This window comes from Triticum urartu, chromosome 5, assembly GCF_003073215.2.
Source record: "Triticum urartu cultivar G1812 chromosome 5, Tu2.1, whole genome shotgun sequence".
Classification (NCBI taxonomy): domain Eukaryota; kingdom Viridiplantae; phylum Streptophyta; class Magnoliopsida; order Poales; family Poaceae; genus Triticum; species Triticum urartu.
Genome location: NC_053026.1, coordinates 171,764,174 through 171,790,582, shown reverse-complemented (window position 1 = coordinate 171,790,582; position 26,409 = coordinate 171,764,174).

Here is a 26,409-nt window from a genome sequence, read left to right as displayed (position 1 = left end):
AACGGGTTAGAACACCCGGTTTATAGCCAATATATTTATCATAGTAAAAAATAGAACCAGATGTAAAAAGAAAACAAGGTTGGAAGAACCTTTGATTAATACAAAAAGCAAATGTTCATAAACAATAGCCACACCTGTACCTTTGACCTCTTGACCACCGGCTTAAATGACCTGGGTGATGGGGTTAATAATCCGGTCCTTTTTGAGAAGTCAATGCTTCTGAATACTTAAAGATTATTATGCCCTGGCGGCTTGTTGTCAAATAGTACAGCTGGTGAAAAGACTATACTGATTATTTGTGAAATTCAGACAACAAAAAACCAATAAGGAAAATAACAGGTGGTAAACAAAATTAACCTTGTATTTAAAGGTTGGGGGTTTCTGATTCGAATACTATCAGTAACCCGGACCAAAGGGGTCAAGCTAAGGTTCGAATATGACCATGTAGCCCCCAGTGGCTTTGGCGTTGCGCCGATCAAGAGGGTACCGACAGCTATGTTCTCTTTGGTTCGAATACGACCATGTAGCCCCCAGTGGCTTTGGCGTTGCGCCGATCAAGAGGGTACCGACAGCTATGTTCTCTTTGGTTCGAATATGACCTATGTTTGAACAGGAAGCCCCCAAATGACCTTGAGAGGTTTTTAACGACCCTGATTCAAATACGATCCAAGTCGGACCCAAAAGGGGTTAAGCTGTGATTCGAATACGATCAAGAAGCCCCACGGTGAGTTTGGCTTTGATCCGATCAAAAGGGTTACGACAACTATGTTCTCTTTGGTTCGAATACGACTTATGTTTGAACAGGAAGCCCCCAAGTGACCATGATAATTGCAGCTAGATTCGAATATGATCATAAGCCGGACCAAAAAAGGTTAGACTTGATTCAAATATGATCAGCTCCTTAATAGTCAATTTAAAAATAATAGTAAAAATAATAAAGATGTGTAATCTTTCTGAAAAGAAAAGAGACCGATGGTCCTGCTTTATTACTTATCATGATATATATAACGTCAATGTATGTACATGATGAGAGCCGGTGGCTCAGGTGTAGTATGGCCGAAGTTGAGCAATGTTCCGCGGCTGGCGGGTCTCCTCTTCTGACTTACGTTAGTCTTTGTGCTCACGAACGTCAATGAGGTAATATGATCCGTTGTTTAATTTCTTGCTGACCACAAAAGGTCCTTCCGAAGGTGGGGATAGCTTGTGTGCATCTGATAAATCCTGGATGAGCCGGAGCACCAGGCCACCTTCTTGAAAAGCCCTGGACTTAACCCGGCGGCTGTGATAATGATGCAGGTCCTGTTGATAAATTGTTGATCGAGCCGCTGCTAAGTCTCTTTCCTCATCTAACAAGTCAAGTGCATCCTATCTGGTTTGTTCATTGTTAGCTTCAACATAAGCCGCCACACGGGGCGAGTCATGACGGATGTCACTAGGTAACACTGCTTCTGCTCCATAAACCATGACGAAAGGTGTGTAACTTGTAGATCTGTTAGGGGTGGTGTTGATACTCCACAGCACCGAGGGTAACTCCTCTACCCAAAAACGCGGCGTTCGCTGCAAGGGAACCATAAGCCGGGGCTTCAAACCTTTTAAGATTTCCTGATTTGCTCTCTCAGCCTGACCATTGGATTGAGGATGAGCTATAGACGAAACATCAAGCCGGATATGCTCATGCTGACAGAACTCATCCATAGCCCCTTGGGATAGATTAGGGCCATTGTCAGCTATATGCTGTGTGGAAAACCAAAACGGAAGATCACCTTTTTCATGAATTGAACCGATGTGGCCGCATCACACTTACTCACTGGTTCTGCCTCAACCCACTTTGTGAATTTGTCAACTGCCGCTAAAAGATGTGTCTTTTTATCCTTAGATCTTTTGAAAGGTCCAACCATGTCAAGCCCCCAGACCGCAAACGGCCAAGTGATTGGAATCATCCGCAACTCTTGAGCTGGCACATGTGCTCGTCGTGCGAATTTTTGACATCCATCACATCTACTAACCAAATCTTCTGCATCAGCATGAGCCGTCAACCAATAAAACCCATGACGAAAAGCTTTGGCCACCAGAGACTTTAACTCGGCGTGATGACCACAATCACCTTCATGGATCTCACGAAGTATTTCTTTGCCTTCTTCAGGGGAAACACACCGCTGAAACGCTCTAGAGACACTGCGATGGTATAGTTCTCCATCAAAAATCTTCATTGACTTAGACCGCCGGGTTATCTGTCGGGCCAGGGTCTCATCCGCTGGCAGCTCGCCCCGGGTCATGTAAGCCAAGAATGGTAATGTCCAATCTGGGATGACGTGAAGAGCCGCCACCAACTGCGCCTCCGGGTCAAGAATGACTAGATCTTCTTCTATAGGTAACTTAACAGACGGGTTATGCAAAACATCCAAAAAGGTGTTAGGTGGCACCGGCTTACGCTGAGATCCCAACCGACTTAAAGCATCAGTCGCCTCATTCTTCCTACGGTCAATGTGCTCCACCTGATAACCTTTAAAATGCCCTGCTATAGCATCAACTTCACGATGATAAGCCGCCATGAGAGGATCTTTGGAATCCCACTTGCCTGACACCTGTTGAGCTACCAAATCTGAGTCGCCAAGACACCAGACCCAGCTCAGGCTCATCTCTTTAGCCATTCGAATACCATGGACCAATGCTTCGTACTCCGCTACATTGTTAGTGCAAGGAAACATCAGCCGCAACACATAACAAAATTTGTCACCTCGAGGGGAGGTTAAAACAACTCCAGCCCCCGAGCCTTCTAATTGTCTGGACCCATCAAAGTGAATAGTCCAATATGTGTTGTCTGGTTTCTCTTCCGGCATCTGCATCTCTGTCTAGTCATTAATAAAATCAACCAGTGCTTGAGATTTAATCGCAATACGCGGTATATACTTTAACCCATGAGACCCAAGCTCAATGGCCCACTTGCCAACTCGTCTAGTGGCTTCTCTATTTTGAATGATGTCTCCCCAAGGAGCAGAGCTAACCACAGTGATTGGGTGACCTTGAAAATAATGTTTGAGCTTCCGACTTACCATGAACACCCCATATACGAGCTTCTGCCGATGTGGATATCTTTGTTTAGATTCAATCAACACCTCACTGACGTAGTAAATCGGCCGTTGAACCGGATGTTCCTTGCCAACCTCCTTACGCTCCACCACAATTGCCACACTAACCGCTCGTGAGTTGGCGGCTACATATAACAACAGCGGCTCTTTCTCAACTGGAGCAGTAAGGACCGGCGGCTCAGCGAGCTGTTTTTTCAGATCCTCAAAAGCGGAGTTCGCAGCCTTGCTCCAAACAAAATCATCTGTTTTCTTCATCATCTGATATAAAGGCATCACCTTCTCCCCTAACCGGCTTATGAACCAGCTCAGAGCAGCAACATGACCCGCCAGCCATTGAACGTCATTGATGCATGTTGGTTTGGCCAGAGATATGATTGCCTTAATCTTTTCCGGGTTAGCTTCAATACCTCGGTTGGACACCAAAAAGCCCAAGAGCTTGCCAGCTGGGACTCCAAAAACACACTTGGCCGGGTTAAGCATCATTTTGTAGACCCGGAGGTTATCAAAGATCTATTTCAGATCTGTGACCAAAGTTTCCTCTTTCTTAGATTTTACTACTATATCATCCACATAAGCATGAACATTACGCCCAATCTGATCGTGAAGGCAATTCTGCATACACCGTTGATAAGTTGCATGGGCACTCTTGAGCCCGAAGGGCATACATAGTAGAAAGCTCCAAACGGAGTCATGAAAGCTGTCTTCTCCTGGTCCTTGACTGCCATCTTGATCTGATGATAACCTGAATAGGCATCCAGAAAACTCAGATGCGCACAACCCGCCGTAGCATCAATGATCTGATCAATATGGGGGAGAGCGAAAGGGTCAGCTGGACAAGCCTTATTTAAATCGGTGTAATCCACACACATACGCCAAGTGCCGTTCTTCTTGAGTACAAGCACCGGGTTGGCTAACCACTCCGGGTGAAAGACTTCCACAATGAACCCGGCCGCCAAGAGCTGGGCCACCTCTTCTCCGATGGCCTTGCACCTTTCCTCATTGAATCATCGGAGAAACTGCCTAGCCGGCTTAAACTTTGGATCAATATTGAGAGTGTGCTCAGCGAGTTCTCTCGGGACACCCGGCATGTTAGAAGGTTTCCATGCAAAGATGTCCCGGTTCTCACGGATGAACTCGATGAGCGCGCTTTCCTATTTTGGATCCAAATTGTCACTGATGATGAATTGCTTGGATGAATCGCCGGGCACAAAATCAACCGCCTTGGTGTCATCAACTGACTTCAATTTCAACACCGGTTCATGCTTCGTTGTTAGCTTCTTTAGAGACATCATGTCTACCGGGTCAACATTATCTTTATAAAACTTTAGCTCCTCTGTTGCACAAATAGACTCAGCGTATGCAGCATCTCCTTCTTCACACTCCAGGGCTATTTTCCGGCTTACATGTACTGTAATGGTGCCCTTGTAACCCGACATCTTGAGCTGCAGATACACATAACATGGCCGAGCCATGAACTTGGCGTAAGCCGGCCGTCCAAACAAAGCATGATACGGGCTTTTGATCTTAACCACCTCAAAGGTTAACTTCTCTGGTCTGGAATCATATTCATCTCCAAAGGCTACTTCCAGCTCAATCTTGCCAACTGGGTATGCCGATTTGCCAGGTACCACACCGTGAAAAACAGTGTTAGATTGCTTAAGACTCTTATCAGTCAGCCCCATCCAGCGAAACGTCTCATAGTAGAGGATGTTGATGCTACTGCCTCCATCCATGAGCACCTTAGTGAACTTATATCCACCCACTTGAGGCGCTACTACCAAGGCCAAGTGACCCGGATTGTCAACCCGGGGAGGATGGTCCTCTCTGCTCCACACAATAGGCTGTTCTGACCACCGTAAGTAACGCGGGATCAGCGGCTCAACGGCATTGACAGCCCTCTTGTGAAGCTTTTGGTCCCCCTTGCACAAGCTAGTGGTAAACACATGATATTGCCCACTATTCAACTACTTCTGGTTGCTCTGATATCCGGATTGCTGCTGATTACCTTGGCCGGGTTGTGGATTATAACCTCCTTGGTTACCCGCATGTCCCTGGCCGTGAAAACCGCCTCCACCTGATCCGGCGCCCGGGCCATGAAAGCCGCCTCCACCTGAACTACCGCGAGGGCCATGACTTCCATCGAATGCATTTGAATTCGCCCTATAGTGAGTCGTATTACAATTCACTGGCCGTCGTTTTACAACGTCGTGACTGGGAAAACCCTGGCGTTACCCAACTTAATCGCCTTGCAGCACATCCCCCTTTCGCCAGCTGGCGTAATAGCGAAGAGGCCCGCACCCGCCCGACCGAGGGGGTTGCCTACCCTTGCGTCGTTGATTGTTGCCCTGTGCATTGGTGTTAGCCAAAAATTCGTCAGCCTTACGTTTATTACCTCCTTGATTTGCCGGGTTATGTTGGTGACCCTTGCCGTTGCCGTTCTTCTTTCCCTTCCCTGTTTTTTCTTTATCAGACACAGGTCCTTGGTACTATCAGAATCAGCATACTTGACGAGAGCCGCCATCAACTGGCCCATGTCATTGTAGTCACGTTTAAGCCACCCCAGCTTCTACTTCAGAGGTTCAAAACGGTAATTTTTCTCCAACATTAAGACTGCCGAGTTGGCATCCATCTTATCAGATGAATGAATTATCTCCTTGACCCGGCGCACCCAATGGGTTGTGGACTCACCTTCCTCTTGTTTACAATTGGTCAGGTCCATGATTGACATAGGTTGTTTGCATGTGTCCTTGAAGTTCTGAATGAACTGGGCTTTTAACTCCGCCCATGAGCCGATGGAATTAGGGGGCAACCATTTTAGCCAAGTACGAGCTGTTCCATCCAACATCATGGTGAAATATTTAGCCATTGTCGCGTCGCTAACCTCCAACAGCTCCATGGCCATCTCATAACTCTCAATCCAGGCCCCAGGCTGCAAGTCAGTCGTGTAATTAGGCACCTTATGAGGCCCCTTGAAGTCCTTTGGCAAACGCTCATTACGTATGGAAGGCACCAGGCAAGGGACACCTCCGGTTCTCGTGGCCACTCCTGCCTTAACCGAGGCTGCCGGATAAGCCGGAAAAGTCCGGTGAGCCGCCTGCTCTGCTGCCAATTGAACCGCTCGCTCAGCCTCTTGTCGGATCCCCTCCTGATCCGCCAAATTAAGGGCTCCAGCCTGTCCCGGCTCATCCTGTGTGGCCGGTTGCGGCATTGAGCATTGCTTGACATGTCAGCTGAATCCATACGCCTATTGTAGCTTGGGCTCCGGCTTGGGCGAGGGGTTGAATGGATCCTATCTCGACTGTAAGAGTATGCATCCTGCTGCGCCAGAGCCGTTTGAAGAAGTTCTCTCACCCTTCGTGTTTCGATCGCCGCCGGAGAGTTGCCCTCCATCGGGAGAGCCGCCAAACGGGCCGAAGCTGCAATGAGGTTTTCCAGGGGATTGGAGAAGTGACCCGGTGGTGTTGGCACATAATGAGGCGAAGCGGTGTGTAGACGAGGTGGTTCCATGGTGCGCGGCTGAACTGGTGCCCCGGGTGTCGTGATCCGATTTGCCTTCGGCGGGTTACTTGCCCCGGCCCCGGGTGTATGAAAAAGGTTCCTAGGATCGAGTGTCATAGGTAGACGTGACTGAGTTTTCTGGTGCCTTCTTCTCATGACCTCGTTCGACGCGTTCAGATCCACCGAGAGCCGGAAGGTCTCTGCCTGAAGCTGCTGAGCACGAACGTCCAAAGCCGCCCGCTCTGCGGCCATCCTGACCTCCTCTGCTGCTAAGTTTTCTTTGGCTTGTACCATCTCCTCACGTACGCATGCCACCTCTGTGTCATGCTGAGCTTGATTCGCCGATTCTACCACAGCAGTCAACAGGGTCGTCAGTTTATCCATGAGGTCACTACAAAAAAATACACTTCCGTGATGATACGTGTTTGTCATAGTAGGTCGCTTTTTTGTCATGCATGTACATCCATGACAAATTTATGACAGAATCAAGATAGTCATACCTGTGCTGTCGTAGAAGTGTTCCATGACATTACCAAAATTATCATCACGGAAGTGTCCACTTCCATGACGATAAATCGCCCGTCACAGAAGTGCTTTCGTCAAGGGTGACCGACACGTGGCATCCACCATAACGGAACGCCGTTAAGCTATCGGGTCGGGTTTTGGATCCGATAACCCGTTAACAGCCCCGACCAATGGCGATTTTCCACGTGTAAAATCATCATTGGCTAGAGGAAACACGTGTCGGCTCATCGTCGGGACAGATGTCATCCACTCACTGGACAGAAGGCGCCTATGATACGTCGACACGTGGCACGGCCCAACAAGTTTAAATGGGCAGGCCCAACTAAAGGCCCACAAGATTTTGCGGACCATAATGGGTCGGCCCAGCTAAAGGCCCATGAGATTTTGCGGACCATAATGGGCTGGCCCAGTTAAAGGCCCACAAGATTTCGCGGGCCATAATGGGCCGGCCTAGGTAAAGGCCCACAAGATTTTTGTGTGCCATAATAGGCCGGCCCAGGTAAAGGCCCACGGTGACTCTAGCCCATAATGAACAGTAATTTTCTTTATACCCGTTAACGGCCTATGATTTACATGGGCCGTTTCTAGCCCGTGTTAGCTTTTGGCCTATTGACGGCCCATACGTTCTTGGGCTCCTTTTCGGCCCTCGATTACTTCCGGCCTGTTACTGGCCTGTTCCCCTAATGGGCCAAATTCGGCCCATGGCAAGAGTCGGCCCGTTACTGGCCTGTTCCACTAATGGGCCAAAATCGGCCCATGGCAAGAGTCGGCCCGTTACTGGCCTGTTACCCTAATGGGCCAAATTCGGCCCATGGCAAGAGTCGGCCCGTTTCTGGCCTGTTAACCCGTTGCGCCGTTTCCAGCCCGTCCTATATTCTGGCCCATTAACGACCTGTTATGCCTGTGACAAAATTAAGCCTTTGCTGTCCTACGTCCTATTAACGGCCTGTTACCGTGCTGGGCCGATACCAATTACGCCTGATTATGGCCCATGTAGACCCATTTATCCGACGGCCCGAGGCCCACCGATTACAGGCCCATTTATCGACGGCCCGTAGGAGACCCATGGATCCTACGGCCCGTATATGGCCCATGGTAGTTGCGGCCACTAGCAAACCAGGGAAAAAGAAGAGTAGGAAATAAATAAGGCCGAAACTAACGCTAGGCTATTAAGGCGGTTGCACAGATTACATCCACTCGGCATCAAAGATCGCCACCAGTGCAAATATAGGGAACACCCTACACTATAAAAAAATGGCTTGCTGTTTCCTACAGGCGGTGGCTACACGTTAAGAATAAATTTTGTATCGCACCAAAACAAATTACAACTATATAACGAAAGGAAGGTTGGCATAAAACTTAGCAGTATAGTAGATAAATGCACCACCAGAAGTTCAGAAGCTCAGTTCATTTGACCTGACTATTACGTTTTCATGCTGTATTCTCCGATGGAGCACCATAACCCTCGCCTTCATTTCCCCTAGGCGCCTGAACAACATAGCAAATATCTGATAGTCTGGTTTCAAAACCATGCATATCTTGACGCCATTGAGCAATGTTTCTCCTTGTTTCACAAAGGGTCTCTGTTAGGGAATGGACTTGTGTCTGGAGTGCAGATACAACATTGCTTTGAGCTTGCATATCTTGATCATGAGGCAGTTTGGACGATATTGCCTTAACAACCAACCCAGTATTGCGCAGGAACGTGCTTTTGGCACTGTTAGTGGATAAGTACTGACCCACTGCAGCAAGAGCTGACATTGCGGTTATAGTTGCCTTGCCACCTTCAGAAGGTGGCGGTTCCACCATTTTTTCCATAGCTCGCTGAAAAGTTGAGGTTTTACATTAGTAGTACCAGAACAGAAGATATTAAGGAGGAAGCAAAACCAAACAAAATAGCTTTGGTCTATATACAGAACTTATTCTGGTGAACCCATGTAAAATATTAGTTGTATTTTATTGCAAAGTACATAATAAAACCAGGTTCCAAACATATGACCATGTACCATCGCTAATGTATTGTCTATTTCTTCACATTGTATTGAGGGCTAAGGATAAAGAGACGAAGTTTATAATACGGTAAGCATAGTATGACGTCATTCATATCACAAAACAACTGAGAACAGACAAACAGGCAATTGTAACGTTGTGTGGGCAAGTCCAGCACGGAACTAGATTACGGGTCAAGATCAAAGGAACATCACTCCTCTCTTTTAAACCTTGTAAGGTGCAATGATATGCTAAGACAATTGTGTATAAAATTGAAAAGAGTAATAGACATTGGCTGCAAACCATGCAGTTCAAGGCACAAGTCAGAGTAAGTAGTAGTTAAAAGGCATGAGGATTAAGGACTTACAACATCGGCTTTGACTGGTGTAGTCATGCCCTTCTTATTGCTGGTGTGATAGTCCTTGAAGATTTCCACAGCATTTGTTCAGGTACTTTTTGGTCCTTGCGGGCTTTCCTCTGCATTTGGAACAAGTCAATATAGATCTGATAATATGGTACAGCAAAAAGAGTGAAACAGCGGCTAATTACAAGAGCCTCGCAGTGTGCAATATAGCTACGAGATCCTGTCGTCTGTTGGAATTTCACTTTCGTACGGTTGGCCTTGTTCTTTGAACAGTTCACCTACAAGAAGATAGATTTGTGTGGCACATGCGTAAATAGGACTTCAACATGTGATCTGATGACATATATATAATGTACCTGATACTTCGGATCGGACCAGTGTTTAACGTGGCCTCTCCAGTCTTCATCAGATATATTTTCCACTAGAGATGTTTGGGCAAGTTCACTGTTAGCCTTGCCTTCAAAGTGAGTTTTCCTCAAGTTATACCGATACTGTCGCAAAGCAGACTTGAAAACATGGGTGCAATCTTGTCTGGTTGCATCATCTTCGCTATCCAAATTGAACCTCATCTGTTGAAAATTATGGGAGTCTCATTATCAGCAACCTAGAAAGTATTGGACAGAGCAAGACGATATTACTAGTTTCCATACATAACCATACTTACAGATAAATGGTCGAGGAAGATGTTGAACTGGGTTTTGTTTTTGTCATTCCTGTACTGAATCCATGTTGGGAGGATATGTACATGACACCTAACAGCAACCGCTGCCTCTGATACTAACTTGGCTGACTCTATAGCATCACGTGGCCTTTTTAAACCCGCCTCAAAACGGATCTCCATTCTTACTCCTCTAGATTTAGTTAACCTATCGAGCATTATCCCTGATGTTTGTTTCCTCTTGCGCCTAGGTGCTAGTCCAACAACAAACATAGGAAGTGTTAGTGTACATCAAACTGTGAGACAACATATAAAGAAGCATGCAACTGTAACTTGACTCCAGCAACTACCTTCTTGCTGTTGAAGCTCACAAGGTTCATCTGATATTGCCAACTCGTCTTGTGTCAAGAGTGCTTGGGAAGTAGTGTCAGGTGGCAAGGGAGCTTGGGAATGTGCTGCTAGCTCAGTTGACGCACGAGTACGTCGTGCAGCTGGTAGTACTGTGGTAGGTGTTGCAAGAACTAGGGCTGTCTCTGCTTGTTTGGTGGCAGCTATTTGTTTTTGTTTGTCTTTTTTGCAACTCGTGTAGCATGGATGCCGTGTTTGTAGAATTTTCTGCTGGACTTTGACCTTCTATTGCACCATCAGTACCAGCAGAATCTGCAGGATTCATCTGCTTCTCATTCCCTGCCATTCTGTGTTTCTTCCTCTTTCTCTGTGCCATGTTAAGTCAAGCTGACAAGAAAAACGAATAACAATTTAGTTCTTCAGAACAAATTGATGCGTGATGCAGACGAACTGAACTTTGATGTTAGACAACCACATGATAGGAGGATGTAATATGTATGAAAAACAGGACGAAAGAGATAACCAGAACTATGATGTGTAAACTAAGAAGAAGAAATTTCACCAAATTAGAAGCAATGCAATGGAAGGTAGACAATATATGAAAGATGCTACAAATATATCTCTGCCAAGTTAACAGTGTCTCATCATAAATGGCGTTTAAACAAATGTGAAGCAGTACAAGAAATAAATCATATGCAAGATGCAAACAAGATCACACTACCATGTTAGAGGTCTCTCGTCATTAGTGCCATTGCATATTCACAGCATTGCATATTCACAGCTTATGATGTGTAAACTAAGGAGAAGGCATTTCAACAAATTAGAAGCAATGAAAGCTAGACACCATATGAAAGATGCAATGAATATCACTCTACCAAGTTAAAACTATCTCGTCATAAGTGCCATTTCAACAAATTAGTAATACAAGCTAGAAAAGAATGTGAGATGTAACCTATATCACACTCCGAAGTCAAACGTGTCTTATGATAAGTGATTGTTGCAGGTTACACAACAGTAGTAATTTGATGTAAGAACATGGTGTGATAGACAGATATTGTATGTTCTAGAAACAGGAACATGTGTCTTATTCAAGTATAATGTGTAAAGTAAGCAGATGGAATTCAACAAAATTAGAAGCAATACAAGCTAGACATCACACATAACATGCAACCACATATAACAGTGCCAAGTTAGAGGGAGCACCGGTGATGCTGCACTAGGGGAGATGTGCTCATCATAAACACAACTTTGTTGAGTGTCTATGCATGTGTTGTCTTGGAAATCATCTTGGGGGTGTGGAGGAGTAGAAACTGTAGAGGCCCTTCATTCGGAAGGAGCACCTTTATCCGCTGCCTTGCTAACTTCCTTCCGCTTTATTGATTTTGAATTGTCAAGTAAAACTGACAAGAAAAAGCAATAAAATTCTCTCTTCAGAACTCATTCATGCATGATACTGACAATCACTACTTTGATGTAAGGCAAACACATGATACTAGGATGGAATATGTACGAAAAACAGGACGGCATGGCATGTTCACAACTGTTTGTGTAAACTAAGTAGAAACCATTCCAGCAAATAAGAAGCAATGCAAGCTATACACCACATGAAAGATGCAACCAATATGACTCTGCCAAGTTAAAAGCGTCCCATCATAAATGGAATTTCAACAAATTAGAAGAAGCGCATGCTATAAATCATATGAAAGATGCAACTAATATCGCACTGCATATACTAAAGGTGTCTCGTCATGTTGATTGCTGCGGGATACAAAAAAACAATAGTTTTATGTAAGGACATGCTTAATAGACAGATGTACTATGTACTAAATACAGGAAGGCATGTCACATTAACAGGTATAATGTATAAGCTAAGCAGACTAGCACATGTAGTTTAACCAGATTGGAAGAATTACAATCTAGACACCATATGCAACATGCAACCACATATCACGCTGCCAAGTTAGAGCAAGCACCTGCGATGCTAGTGTAGGGGAAATTATGTAATCAACTACAGAGCTACGTTCACTATCTTCATCTATCATTTCTGTTTCTTGAGAATCATGTCGGGAGGCTGACGCTGCATTCTTTAAATGAGGAGTAGTCCCCTTGCCTGCCAGCCTCGTCATAAGTGATTGATGGGGGATACACAAGAACATTAGTTTGATGTAAGAACATGGTTAATACACAGATGTACTAGTATGTACCAAAAAAAGGAAGGCATGCCATATTCAAAGGTATAATGTGTAAGCTAAGCAGATGTAATTTAACCAAATTGGAAGCAATACAAGATAGACATCCGGCTAGAGTGGTGAGCATGATCATCTAGGACCTGAGAGCCTGGTGGGAGGCGGGCTGCTTCGCCACCATCGCAGCTTTTTAGTTGGCTTCTAGGTGATGCCTATCTTTGATGGGTTTGTCACTAGTGGTTCGAGAAAGATCGTCAACAGTGACTCACTGGTCCCGCGAGTCACTGTTGACGATCTTTCTCGAACCGCCAGCGACCACTGGCCCAGACCCCTGCCTCCGCTGCCCCGCCCTCCCATCGACCTCACACCACTGCCGTGCTTGGCAGCGCCCCCAGGCCATCCCTTTAGTCCCGGCCGACCTCCAGATCGGGCGCCAGTAGCTCTAGGCCGCACACACCCCTAAGATAAACACCAAGGCGCTGCTTCCCCAGCGTAATAGGCCTACTAGCGCCTGTTACGCCGGGGAATGCTTCCGTTAATTGGGAATCAAGTGGCCAGAAATTGAAATTCAGGGGGGCGACGGACCTCTAGCTAAGGTGAAATAGTATATGAGGAGAAACCTTGTGCATCGCGAGTTACTAGGAACATCTAGTATCAAGAAGAAGCGGCCAACTAGTGTCTTCTGTGGGATGAATACCGTGCAAGCAGAGACGTAAGATTTGCACGTATAAGGGAAGAGGAGTACCTCTTTCGGTTGCTGGGTGGTCACCACCACAAGTCGCGCCGATTTTCTTCTTTTTACCGGGGAAACAGATGTTCTGGATGGTGCAGGCTTGGATGAACCCATGGCCAAATTGTTGACTATGTTGCCGTGGCCGTATGTCGGCGGAGGGGAAGCAGATCCAAGGCGGCAAAGGACGCCGTAGCGGGAACAGCTCTGGTGCGGTGGAGGGTGGCGAAGTTGGAGCGGCAGCGGTGAGGCGCAGGACGGCGTGGTTGAACTGGCTCAGGTACGGACAGCTCGGCCTCGGCTTCAACTACTAGCCGTGGAGGGCGTTGTGGTTGAGGTTGCGGTGGACGACGACGTCGGGGTATCGGCTCTGGCGTGATGGAGGAGGGCGGCGGTTGATGGGTGGGAAGGGGTGGCGGACGGAGGACGCCGGGGTTTCGCGGCTGGTGGAGAGGTAGTTTTGGCGCCCACGGAGTACGAATGGGGAATCGGACGGGTGGGGGGAACCATGTTTCGGTCTGGGACGCACTTGTTTTTTGCTTTTTTGAACAGAAATGGGACGCGCTTGTTTGAAATTTGGGGAAAGTACAAACTTTGCCCCCCCTCTTAAATTTCGGACCTACTGCGGGTCGGCGGTAGGATGGTAATCCCAGGTGTCCCAAATAGTGGGCGTGAACGATTTTGGCCGCGCGCATGTGTGCTTAGGCGGCCATTGTGTATGAATGTTTTTCGGATGCGGTTGCGTGGCGTCTAGATGAAGCTACAAACCTACCCCGATTTAGAACTTTGGACATCAGGCCGATAGGTTTCATGGGTCGGAGTTATTAGAAAAGTAATTTCCTTGTACTACCAAACATTGGTCTCACGCGGTTTCGGGTGAGTAGAGGCTCTTTTGGCGCTTCATTCGAAATGTTGAAACACAAGCATTCACGTTTAGAGTACTCTTGAACTATGAGGATTGACCTAAATATACAACGTTATATTTGACCTTGTATGTTTGAAAACCTCATTAAATTATCCGCTTATTTTTGAAATTTTGACACTTGAAAATCCTATAACTACGATTATTTTGGAATGGAGGAGCTAAATTTGAATCTATTTTGTACACGACTACATATGCTATTATGTACAAAATCAGAGCAAAGATTGGTGCCCCCATAATTTAGGTATGGTTTACAAATGCCATGATATCAAATTCAAATAATTGAATGGACTTCATGTTGAATTCAAATTTTTTTAATCCACCTTAAGTTGAATTCAAATGTATGCTAGTTCATAGGTAGTAGCTATTTATAATGTCCATTGTGTAACTTTCGTATGTATAATGTGCTTTACACACACAACATGAACTATACTCACGTTTATATTCGATTGCTAAAGCGATGCATTGTCTGGAGTTCAAAATACTAACTATGTGGATCAATTGTGTCGAATAATAACATAGACATGCTCAAATTAGATAGAATCTAGATGTCTGATGGATCAATGACCGCTCCTTACGCGAATTGCAAATATCATGATCCCATCCTAATATTTGGATACAATTTATATCTTTAATCAATGTGTAGAGCGGTCTTCTACGTGTAGTTTCACTCTCCATCGGTGGTATCTCACACATGCTCACACACTCTCTCCCGAGGTGTCTTTCTCGCACACATGCTCTAGATATAACCCTCCCTCCCTCTCATAACCATTTACAACTGTTTTCACTAACCTTTATCACAAGCACTCTTCCTCTCGCAAACATACACACGCACAATCCTCATCGACCCTTTCTATATACATGGACCTGCTTACGTGTCTCATGTATGCACATTATCTTTACGCCTATCTCTCACGCACTGTCTCACACCTCTCTTCCTAATCGACGAGTATGATTCTAGCAGAGCATTATGTAGGATGCCCCTTAAAGTTAGGTTGGATGAATAGTAATATCAGAGATAAAGGGGTTACCTTAGTCCGAGAACCTAGGGTTACAAATCCTAGCCAGCTTTGTCAGTGGACACAGAGTCTGTCACAATTCTGCTATCTTTGTCTTGTATGACTAGTCATCCATGGGTCTTCCTAAATGCATCACGGGCTGACTAATGTGGCGCAGGACGGAACAGAACGAAGGGCCTCACCTCGACCCACCGGACCTCACGCGGTGACACACCCTCTGCCCCCATGTCTCATTATCTTCTCACACCCACACATACCAACACAAACACCACACACACAGAAAATTTCTCCTGGTGCCTCTATTCCCTCCCCCCTTGCATATACACACTCAAGGGAATGGAATCTCTTGTCGTGATGTCATATTCGTCTCTCTCTCTAGACCACTCTCATTTCTCGTGCTATCTCTCCCACGCCCCCCCATCGGGCTCTCTATCCATGCCACTCTCGAATATGTAATACACACACATACCTCTCTCGGCCCCGCCAAATGCATCAACTACACATTCACACATGTTACATCACGTACCCCATTGATCTAAAAAGCCCTCTCTTCACGTTTATTTCGCATACAACATTCCTTTTGAATAAAGTGTGGCCAAAAAAATATTTTAGAGTTTCTACATATATACAAACATTACAAAGTTATATGGAGGAGTACGAATGCTAATTTGCATTGCATGGTGCCAATGATATTTATTCCGCACTGTGAATTTGTATATTTTTATACTATATAAAAAGTTAGTCATAATAAAGAGAAACAAAGAGCATCTCTCTCTCCATCGCATACCCCCTGTACGCCCCTTTCACGTATGCACACAAAACTATCTCCAGGTCCTCTAAAAGTAAGCCCCCAGAAAATTCATGCATGTTTCATCTTTCTCTCGCGATATATGCAATGACGATCATTGTATTTGAAGCGAAAGCACGATATGTACATTGGACTTCAGAATCCACTCATTACGGTCACCATTTACGTTTAGTGGTTATTATGCAGTCACGGGCTCACCGTACAACTCTGTATTTGCTCATGACATGACTAGTTGACCAGTTAAACGCTCCACGTGGCACCTCTAGTGTTGCATAACATTATCTCACTACCATCGTGCCCAGCTGTCGACTTGTATCTACTCTACATCTACACTCTTCTAAAATACATAAAATACACTCTTATAAAAAATAGAGTTGGTGATGATGGTGTGCCTGCCATCTTGCAATATAGGCCGTCCGATTTATATCTGACGGATAGGAAAGCAACTATGGCAATTTTGCAAAAAGGCACCCACGCACCTCTCCACATTTGCAAATAAGGCCTTCCCTCATTCATCATTTTCTCGCACAAGATAAACAAGTCATACAAATGCATCTTGATGTTACATGCAACGCACTGGCATCTTGCTAGTAAGAATGAAAACAAACGACAAAAATATATTTGGACAGTGGTTCGAAGTCATGACCGCGGGCATAGCGGACAAGGTGGCCTTGTATTGGTATGCTGAGCCGTCTATTTTAACACACATGAGCTGGTGTGGTGATTATACACACACGCACGCATGCACATGAACTGCATCCATGCAACAATCACACAAACACATGCACCCACGCATGCACGCAACACTCACACGTACACACGTAGCCACGCACGCACGCACGCAACACTCACACGCACACACGCACGCATGCATGCACACACCAGTACACCACACGACCAACACAAACTCTCACGCTCAAGTGCTCAACCTACACGTGCATGCGCACACATCAGGCCCTGACAGACACATACACAACCAGGTGATTCCCGTGCACGGGTTGGAGCCTTGTCGCGCCTGCGTAAATTTGTGTTTATCTGACCTTTTGCCTATGTGAACTGACAGGTGGGACCCACAGCGAACGTGGTAAATTTAACTAGTCAACATGGCACCACGCATGTCGGCGTTCTGGGAACGAGGGTCCCCAGACTTTCCTGCCTGCGGCCTGTGGCGTGGTTCAAAAAGGGGGCCTAGCGCGGTCCATCTTCACCAACACAAACCCAAGACCCTCGCGAGGGGCCAAGCCTCGTGGGGCGGACGGCGCAGAGCTTCCTCAGGCACGGCCTCGTCAGGCTGGCTCACAAGGAGGCGGAGAGACCAAGGCGGGGTACCTCACGAGGTGCCCGTGACGCAAGCCATGACGACCAAGGGCGCCAGGCGGGTGCCAGCCCGCGCAGTGTCCTCCTTTCCTCTTTGGTGCAAAGGGGGCAAGCGCAGCCGCGGAGTACCGAGGCATCAGGCAAAGGTTGCCATTTCGGTGCAACGAGACCAAGACCAGGAGGACTATGAGATGGAGGTCATCGTGGAGCCCAAGACGGCGTCATCACCAGAACTTTGCGCAGGCGAAGACTACTTTTGTCAGGATAGCTGATACTAGTGTCCCCCTTTAAATTAGCCCGCCATTGTTGGATCCCTTCCCGCTTGATATTTGGGAAGAGGACCAGGGCCTCTATAAATAGGACCGGCCACCCGCAGAGAAAGGGGAGAAGGATAGAAGGACAGAGGGATAGAGGGATCGAAGGATCAAAGGATCAGAGAGAGAGAGAGAGTGAAGGGTGACTGAACTCCTCCCAGCAGTTCATCCCCCCCAGCCAAGAACAGACCCTCGCGAGGCTGTTCTTCCTTGTATTGTTCATCATCATCAGCCCAAGAGGCAATCCACCACACCACACACTGGAGTAGGGTATTACACCACAACGGTGGCCCGAACCAGTATAAACCTCGTGTCCCCCGTGTTATTCTTTCCATAGCTTAGACCTTAATGAGGCGGAGGGGTGCAGGTAGGTAGGAGGCGAAATCTCCGTGCGCACCCCTGTGTTCGAACCTCAAGGGTCTGTCGGAACCCGAAATCCGACATTTGGCGCGCCAGGTAGGGGTGCGCCGGAATCCACCTTCTATCGCTTCGCGCCTCGTCGCGTCGTCATCACCATGTCCGGCGACCAGGCGGGCAACCCAGACCCGTGGGCGGCGTGGCCCGCCCGCGCAGAGCCGTTCGCCTCGGGCGACCCCATGCCCCAGGCAGCTCGCGGTGCGCAGGGTGCTGCGGGCCGCGGGCGACGCGGACAGGCTTCGACAGCTCTCACACCACGGCAGGCGCAGTCGGCAGAAAGGGCCTCCAATCACGCCGTGACCACGACACCGTACACCCGCAGGGAGCAGGAGAACTCGAGGGCCGCGCTCACAGTGGCCCGAGAGCTGCTGCAGTGCAGGCTGCTGGAGGGCGACCGCGACGTGCTGCTGGAGCGAGTGGCAGAGCTCCTGGGCTTCGCCGCCTCGGGGGCTCACCCCTTCTGCACCCAGCTCCCATCTCAATCCCAGGGCGGCCCGCGCGGGGGCTCCGCGCGCGCCCGCGGGCTCCGAGGCTACTCCAACGCCAGCGAAGCTGTCAGCACCGGACCGGCGGCGACGCTACCCCCGCTCCCGGTCCGCGAAGAAGAAGGACTCGACGCGACCCGCGGCCCCAGTGGACAGCCGCGCTGCCACCCCACGGTGGGCGCGTCAGGCAAGACCGCATGGCATGCGGAGCATTGCGGCGTGGCATTCGGGATGACGGCGCCGGAGGAATACGTGCCCCTCATGATGGACCAAGGACACCCACACGAGAGCGAACAAGGTTCGCTCCTCAGCCCAAGCTGGGGGGACGAGGCGCCAGAAGCTGAGCCTTTCCGGGAGCCCCGGGACGGTCCCACTGGCCACGCCGGGGGCAATGATTTTCGGGTACCGCTAATTCTTCAGGAGCAGGCATACGCTAACCATGGATCGCAGGAGGTGCAGTTCGCCACAGCGAGCAGCTGCCCCGCTCCCGCAGTCTCCTGCCCCTCGGGAGGAGGGCGCAGGGGGCTGCAGGAGAGGGGCCGGGATCCGACATCACCACCGCGGCGTTCGGAGCAAGGTGTTCTCAGGAGGTAGGCCCTCTGCTGGCGAGGTGCCTCAGGGCCTGCCCCCGGCGGAGGACCCGTGGTCATCGGGGGAACCGCTGGCGACCGCTCTACCCCATCGGCGGCGTCCTGGTTTCCGATCGTCGTTGATGGCACTAGAGTGTGGCGCAAGGCGGGGCCCTCATCTGGCGATATGAAGCAAGGCCAGTACCTGTGAAGAAGGCCCAGTGCCTGTGAAGCTCGCCGCCCCGTGACACTCTCACGTAATAATGAGTGGGGCTGTACACGCCCCGGAGACTCAGGGGTGCCGGCCTCAGGCCCTGGGGCTCCCTCCCACGCCCAGTGGCAGCACTTAGCTCCGCATTGGTGAGAAGACGTCCAAGACTAGACTAGGTGCCAGACGCGGCCTTTTGTTTGCTTTCGTTGCTTTTCCCTTTGGTTGTCGCTTTCCCCCGCTGGATTCAAGTTGGATTCGAATTTGAGATTTGCGTGTGTTCGGGGAAGGGGTGCTTAGTCTCGTTCGAGCAATTTCTCGCGTTTTGGTTACCACTTTGCCTCAGCTACCTCCCCTCGCGAGCCCCTCGCGAGCCGGGTCAGGCCTAGATTGCGCGCAGCCCAGACTGCCGCTGACGTGACCTCTCAGGAGGGTGTTTTACTGCAGATCCTACGAACCCAATCAGGGAACACTCGAGACACCACAACCTCCCACGGGCTGCCTCAGGCCCAGCACGGGACAAAGGTAAACTAGCCGACCAGCGCGTCGCTTGGGCCAACCACTTGGCGCGGGCGCATGGGCAATGTAGCGTCTACTAATACGATGAACACAAGTTTTACATAAGGGGCTCCCCCTCCAAAATGCTCTCACTGCAATCGGGCCAAAACCCGAGTTCTATTCATGCAGGGTAAGGAAGTAGGAGTGATGCACAATCAGTCGGATGAATCCCCCAATGCGTTCTCAGGAGCACCACCCAAGCCGTTGCTGGCATCGCTGAACTCGCCATCGCTATCCGCGTCGCCGCCAGCGGCGTCAGGGCCATTCACCACGCCGCCCTCGTCGGCCGCCACGATCACGTCGAAGTTGTCTGAAGCGAAGGCCCTGATAAGAGCATCCACATTGTCTTCCACCCAGTGCGCCAGATCGCCTCAGACGGCCTGGGGGACTGGGGCAATGGCGGCGTCAAAATCAAAGTGGGGATCCATGTTCCGGAAGTGGCTGAAGACGCGAGAAAAGGCACGCCCAAGCAGGGCGCGGCTCCTCTCCTCCACCAACCTGTCAGCCCTGACCGACCGCGCCTCCAGCTGCGTCACCACGTCAGTGAAGAACTGAAGATTGCCAGCATAGTTGACTGCATGCGGCTCGCCAACAGCCGCCTCACAGATGTTGCCCAAGGCTGTGTTGGCTCTCTCCCGGAGCGTGGTGAGCATGGGGCCGTGCTCATGCTCCAGGACCCTCCGCTGACGTATCTCGTCCGCGTTCTGGCCCGCGACAACCTCAGCCTCCTCCACCCGCTGGCGGAGAAGGAGCACCTCGGCCTGGGAGGCGGTTAACTCACCTTGCGCCACCTCAAGAGCGGCCCGGAAAGCGTCGGCCCGCCGCGTCGCCTCCTCCAGCTTGGCCCTCAAGGCAGCAGTCCTGCCTTCAGCTTCTGCCCGGATCATCCCCAGCTTCTCTTCGAACTCGTGCTCGAGGTTCAAATGCGCCATCGCCACTCGATGTCTGACCTCCTCCAGGGCGCGTTCTTCCTATGCAGCAACATCATCCTCTGCCTGCGTCACCAAGCGCTCCCTCGTCTCCAGATGCTCGTACTCACGGGTACGTTCGGCGGCTTCCAGCGTCAGCGCCTCCTCATGCTTCTGGAGCTCTACTGAGTCGCCGGAGGCCACCTTCATCGACGCGAGGGCTGCCTCGCGCAGCTCCACCTGCTCCTCCAGTGAGTGGCACCAGGCCAGGAGCTCCTGAGCCCGCTCCTCCGCCGCCGTTCGCCGCTGGTCAGCTTCCCGAGCCTCCTCAGCGGCCCAAGATCGGGCCTCCCGAGAGGCCACCAGCGACGCCTTGGCCTCTGCATCGTCAAGATTGCGCTGACGGCGCGCAAGGGCGATGGCGCCCTCCAGCTCGCGTCTCTCTGCAGCCAGGCGTAGGCCCTCGGCCTCAAGGCGCGCGTCTTCATCGGCAAGCTCCTCTCCAAGCAGGCTTACCGCGCCAGCCGCCCTTCGAAGGAATCCTTGGCGGAGAGCGCGACGCTCCCGAGCGCGCTCGAGCACGTCTTCCACACCATCATCTTCCCCAAGCAAGCACCAGGGGCCGCGAGTCAGCACTCCCCCTCCGGGCTGGAGGCTAGGGGCTGGCACCCTCGCGATTGTCGGGCACGCCGCGTCAGAAGCCCGGCCTGGGGCCAGCCCGTCCCCAGGTGAAGAGCGCAGGAAGCGCCTCAGCCAATCGCAGTCCACAACCAGGCGAGAAGCCCACGGCAGGCTGGCTAAGCCACGAGAAGGCCCGCGAAGGATCGCGAGGTGCGCGGGGCCATGATATGCCTCGGGACGGTTTTCCTCGTCGATCGCCCTCACCACAAGGGCTCCACTGCTTGGAGCGCTTGAGGATGGTGGAGGGGGCAAAGCCAAGGGGGACGGCTCATCAGCCGTCTCCGCAAGCTCGGCTAGAAGGGGCCTGCGGAGCAAGGATCAGTAAGAGCAACAGAAGGACCGGGAGCTGGGAAAGGAGAAGGCTTACTCATCAGTGGTGAAGTACTTCCTACGCTTCAGCAGGCGACAAGGGTAATCGTCGCCCAGGGCCTCCCTTCTCTTCCGGAGGGCCTCAAAGTCCACGCGGAAGCGGCCGAAGAATCAGGCGCAGGGATCATCCTGCGACGAAGATGGAGCGTCAAGGCGATCTGCGTCAGAGGCGCCTGCCTGATGTGCGCCGCCAATCGCCTCGCCAAGAGAAGCCGCTGGAGTCTCAGTGGCCTCGGTCGTAGGCGCAGAGGGCAGCTGCTTGTCACCCTTAGCCTCAGCGGCACGGGCCCCGATAACTGCTTCCTCATGAGCATCGCCTGGTGCTGGCGCCCCGCCGGGAGCCCCCTCAGCCTCTGGTGCCTCGTGCCTCCCTGCTCCGCCACTTGAGGAAGAGTCGCCTTGGCCGACTGGAAGGGCAGTCACCACCACTGGGTTCTCGCGAGGCCCCTGGAGGCCGGCGGGGTGCAGCCCCCACTCATCGAAGATAGGCATCTGCCTCACAAAATCGCTCCCGCTCTGGCAGAGGTACAGCAAGGCCCCTCCCTACTGGATGCTGCCAGGGTTGGGGTCCCCCGTTAGGGTCAAGAGCGCCGTCCTCAGCACTTCAGGCGTCAGGTCCTCTTCCTGGAGCCTCATACGATCATCGCGCCCGCTGAAGGCCCACATCCGGCGGGAGTGGCGCTGGAGAGGAGCAACGCGGCGTAGCAGGAACTCCTTCACCACCTTGGGTGCTGTCGCGCCAAGCGACCTCAAGAACGCGAAGCGGTGCCAGACGAAGACGAGCCGGGGGCTCTCAAGCGTCTCCTGGCCCCAACCCGAATTGGGGATAGCAGGTGAAGTTGGCTCCGGCAGCAGGGGGCTAGGCACCCCAGCATCCACATACAGCCACCGCTCGCGGAACCCAGCCGCGGGCGGAGGGAGCTTGAAGTCAATCCCAGAGGCCGCCGTCTCAGACGCGGCAACGAAGCTCACACACGCCCAGCATTGGGTAGGGTCAACAAGGCGCAGCGAGAAGAAGTGGCGCAGCAAGGCGACCGAAGGAAGGATGCCCATCATAGCCTCGCAAACAAAGGCGAAGACCGAAAGGAGAGTGATGGATTCAGGACCCAGATGCATCATGTGGATCTGATAGTGGGAAAGCACGGCATTAAAGAAATCAGAAAAGGGAGGAACTAGACCCGCCCACAGGGCGTCGGCAAAATACGGGACCTCGGTGGCTATCCTGTCGATGGAGAAGTGGGACGCGCGCTAGGCCGTCGTCCTCCCGCATTCATTGAAGATGATGGCCAGAGCCGAGCTGACTTTACCCAAGCCCTCAGCGGGGGCCGCCAACGGCGGCGGGCAAGGCGGAGACACGGGTTTCTTCCCTCTTCCCTTCTTCGTCGGAGCCATGGCGATGGGAAGGGGGGGGGAAGTTTCAAGATTGAGTTGAAAACAAAAACCAGAGTTCGAGTGGAGGAAGGACAGAGGGCGCTCGAGCAACAAAAAGGGGAACGGCTATGTACGACTACGGGTCCGCCTAGCATGGCGCAAAATAAGGAGGGCGTGGGGGAACAGTGCCGCCCACGTCCAATCAACCGCCACGCGGTGCCTAAGGCCGCAGGCTGTTAGGGCCCGTGGCGCTTCGCTCTTGCCCTTCCGCCTCCCTGCACGGCCAAGTCCGGGTGCGCCTTGGGCCCGGGGGCTACTGTCGGTGTTCTGGGAATGGGGGTCCCCAGACTTGCCTGCCTGCGGCCTGCGGCGTGGCTCAAAAAGGGGGCCCAGCGGGGCCCATCTTCACCAACACAAACCCAAGACCCTCGCGAGGGGCCAAGCCTCGCAGGGCGGACGACGCAGAGCTTCCTCAGGCATGGCCTCGTCAGGCTGGCTCACGAGGAGGCGGAGAGACTAAGGCGGGGTACCTCACGAGGTGCCCGTGACGCAAGCCATGACGACCAAGGGTGCCAGGCGGGTGCCAGCCCGTGCAGTGTCCTCCTTTCCTCTTTGGTGCAAAGGGGGCAAGTGCAGCCGCAGAGTACCGAGGCATCAGGCAAAGGTTGCCATTTCGGTGCAACGAGACCAAGACCAGGAGGACTATGAGATGGAGGTCATCGTGGAGCCCAAGACGGCGTCATCACCACAGCTTTGCGCAGGCGAAGACTACTTTTGTCAGGATAGCTGATACTAGTTGTCCCCCTTTAAATTAGCCCGCCATTGTTGGCTCCCTTCCCGCTTGATATTTGGGAAGAGGACCAGGCCCTCTATAAATAGGACCGGCCACCCGCAGAGAAAGGGGAGAAGGATAGAAGGACAGAGGGATAGAGGGATCGAAGGATCAAAGGATCAGAGAGAGAGAGAGAGGGAAGGGTGACTGAACTCCTCCCAGCAGTTCACCCCCCCAACCAAGAATAGACCCTCGCGAGGCTGTTCTTCCTTGTATTGTTCATCATCATCAGCCCAAGAGGCAATCCACCACACCACACAATGGAGTAGGGTATTACACCACAACGGTGGCCTGAACCAGTATAAACCTCGTGTCCCCTGTATTATTCTTTCCATAGCTTAGACCTTAACGAGGCGGAGGGGTGCAGGTAGGTAGGAGGCGAAATCTCCGCACGCACCCCAGTGTTCGAACCTCAAGGGTCTGCCGGAACCCGAAATCCGACAACGCAGACTATTTGGCCGGTCAACAGGGTGCAATCCGATGCTGAGCTGTGAGCAAGTGACCGTATAATCACCGCAAAACGTATATAGTGGCCGTAATCAGCTTATTCTGAAGTTCGGTGACCGTATTACGCTTTTCTCTATGTAGGCCCTCCAAAACTACATCTCTACACGTTCTCGCATGTTACATCTAACAACTATGCAATACAGCACTACTACTACACTCTAACACAATAAATCATATGTGTTTTTAGTTTTACTAGATATCATATTGTTACTTATAATTATTCAGTTTGCATACATTAAAATTGCCTTTGAAATGTATGGCCAGTATCATCTACCGCGCGGGGAAAATCCCACCCTTTCCTGTTTAATCGGGTTTGTATCGATGGATCGTGCGAAACAGCAAAACTATAGTACTATACAGTACAAGTGACAGTTCACTGGGCCGCCGTGTCGTCTACTCCTCCGTCGTAAGAGTGGAGCGCTCACTTTCACAAATCTTCTAGTCCCTTTCGCCGACATGTGGGACATCAAGCTACCGGGTCCACGTGCCATACCGGAATACAGTGCAGAGCAGCCGGGGTGAAGCACCCCAGTCATGGCGTCGGCGTAGTAATGAGGAATGAGGCGTCAAATCACAAAGCTGCACCTTTCCCGCAGTTAAGTTGGAGGGACGAAGCAACCATCATTTCACTCGTTGCTGAATCCGCTTCTCCCTCATCTTCTTCAACTTAACCACGTGTTTCTTCTGCCGTTGTTCTGCCTCATGTGGGACGCGGATCGGCTTGGTAAAGAACTGACACGTGGGACCGCATGTTAGCAAACCGCCAGGACAACGTCCTCCGAAAATAAGAAACCTCCCCCGCCATCCGCGCGGCAAAATCACTTCCTTTTTACTAATCTTGATTCTATAATTTTTTAGATCAATATACTTGATATTTGTATAGATAGCACACAGGAGCAAAACCAAGTGGTACGGTTAAGGGCATCCACAATGTGTAGCCAAATGTGAAAATAGCTTTTGGCATCGTGGGAACCATTGTGGACGGTGTTGCCAAAGTCAAAAAGATGGAACCGAAGCTCCCTGATTGACTGATTGAAGGAATAGAAAAATGCAACGTCTCTCCTCTTTCTCCCATGCTTGGACGCATGTAGTACAGTATAGAGCACAGAGTCTACTCCCCTGTCCCTTCTATCACAAATCACAAAGCAGTGAGGCGTCAAAACACAAAAGCACGGACGAAGCAACCATCATTTCACTCTTCGCTGACTCCGCTTCTCCATCGTCTTCTTCGAGAAGCCATCTCACGACATTAGTTATAGTAGTACTAGTAAAGGACTTCCTGGATGAAAATAAGGCGGTTGTCTCGGCTTGCAGGCGGCACTTGCGAACAACTTACCGTGGTCTCCCTCAATGGTGTTCTCCGTCGAACGCACTTCGCCTAACCACCAAAAACAATATCGTCGATGTCATCGCAATGGGGAAGGAAGTCAAATATAGTTACTACTACCTCCATTTTTTGTACACAAGGCCAGTATATCAAAATTACAATTTGCAAAGGGCCACTAACACTAATCGAGGCAAAATTGATGGGGTTAGCAACCAAGGACATTAATATCCCCTGCATGCATGCGGAAGTGAGAAGGTTGGTTTGCATGGCGCTGCATTAATCAAGTGATGAGGAGTGAGATGGTTAGCTCTTTGGTCTTTGGAGAAAAAAATACGCATTAATTAACACTTGAAACGAGGATTTGTAGCGACTAAATCCCGCGAAGGAAAATCCAGCCTTTCTTTTTTAAC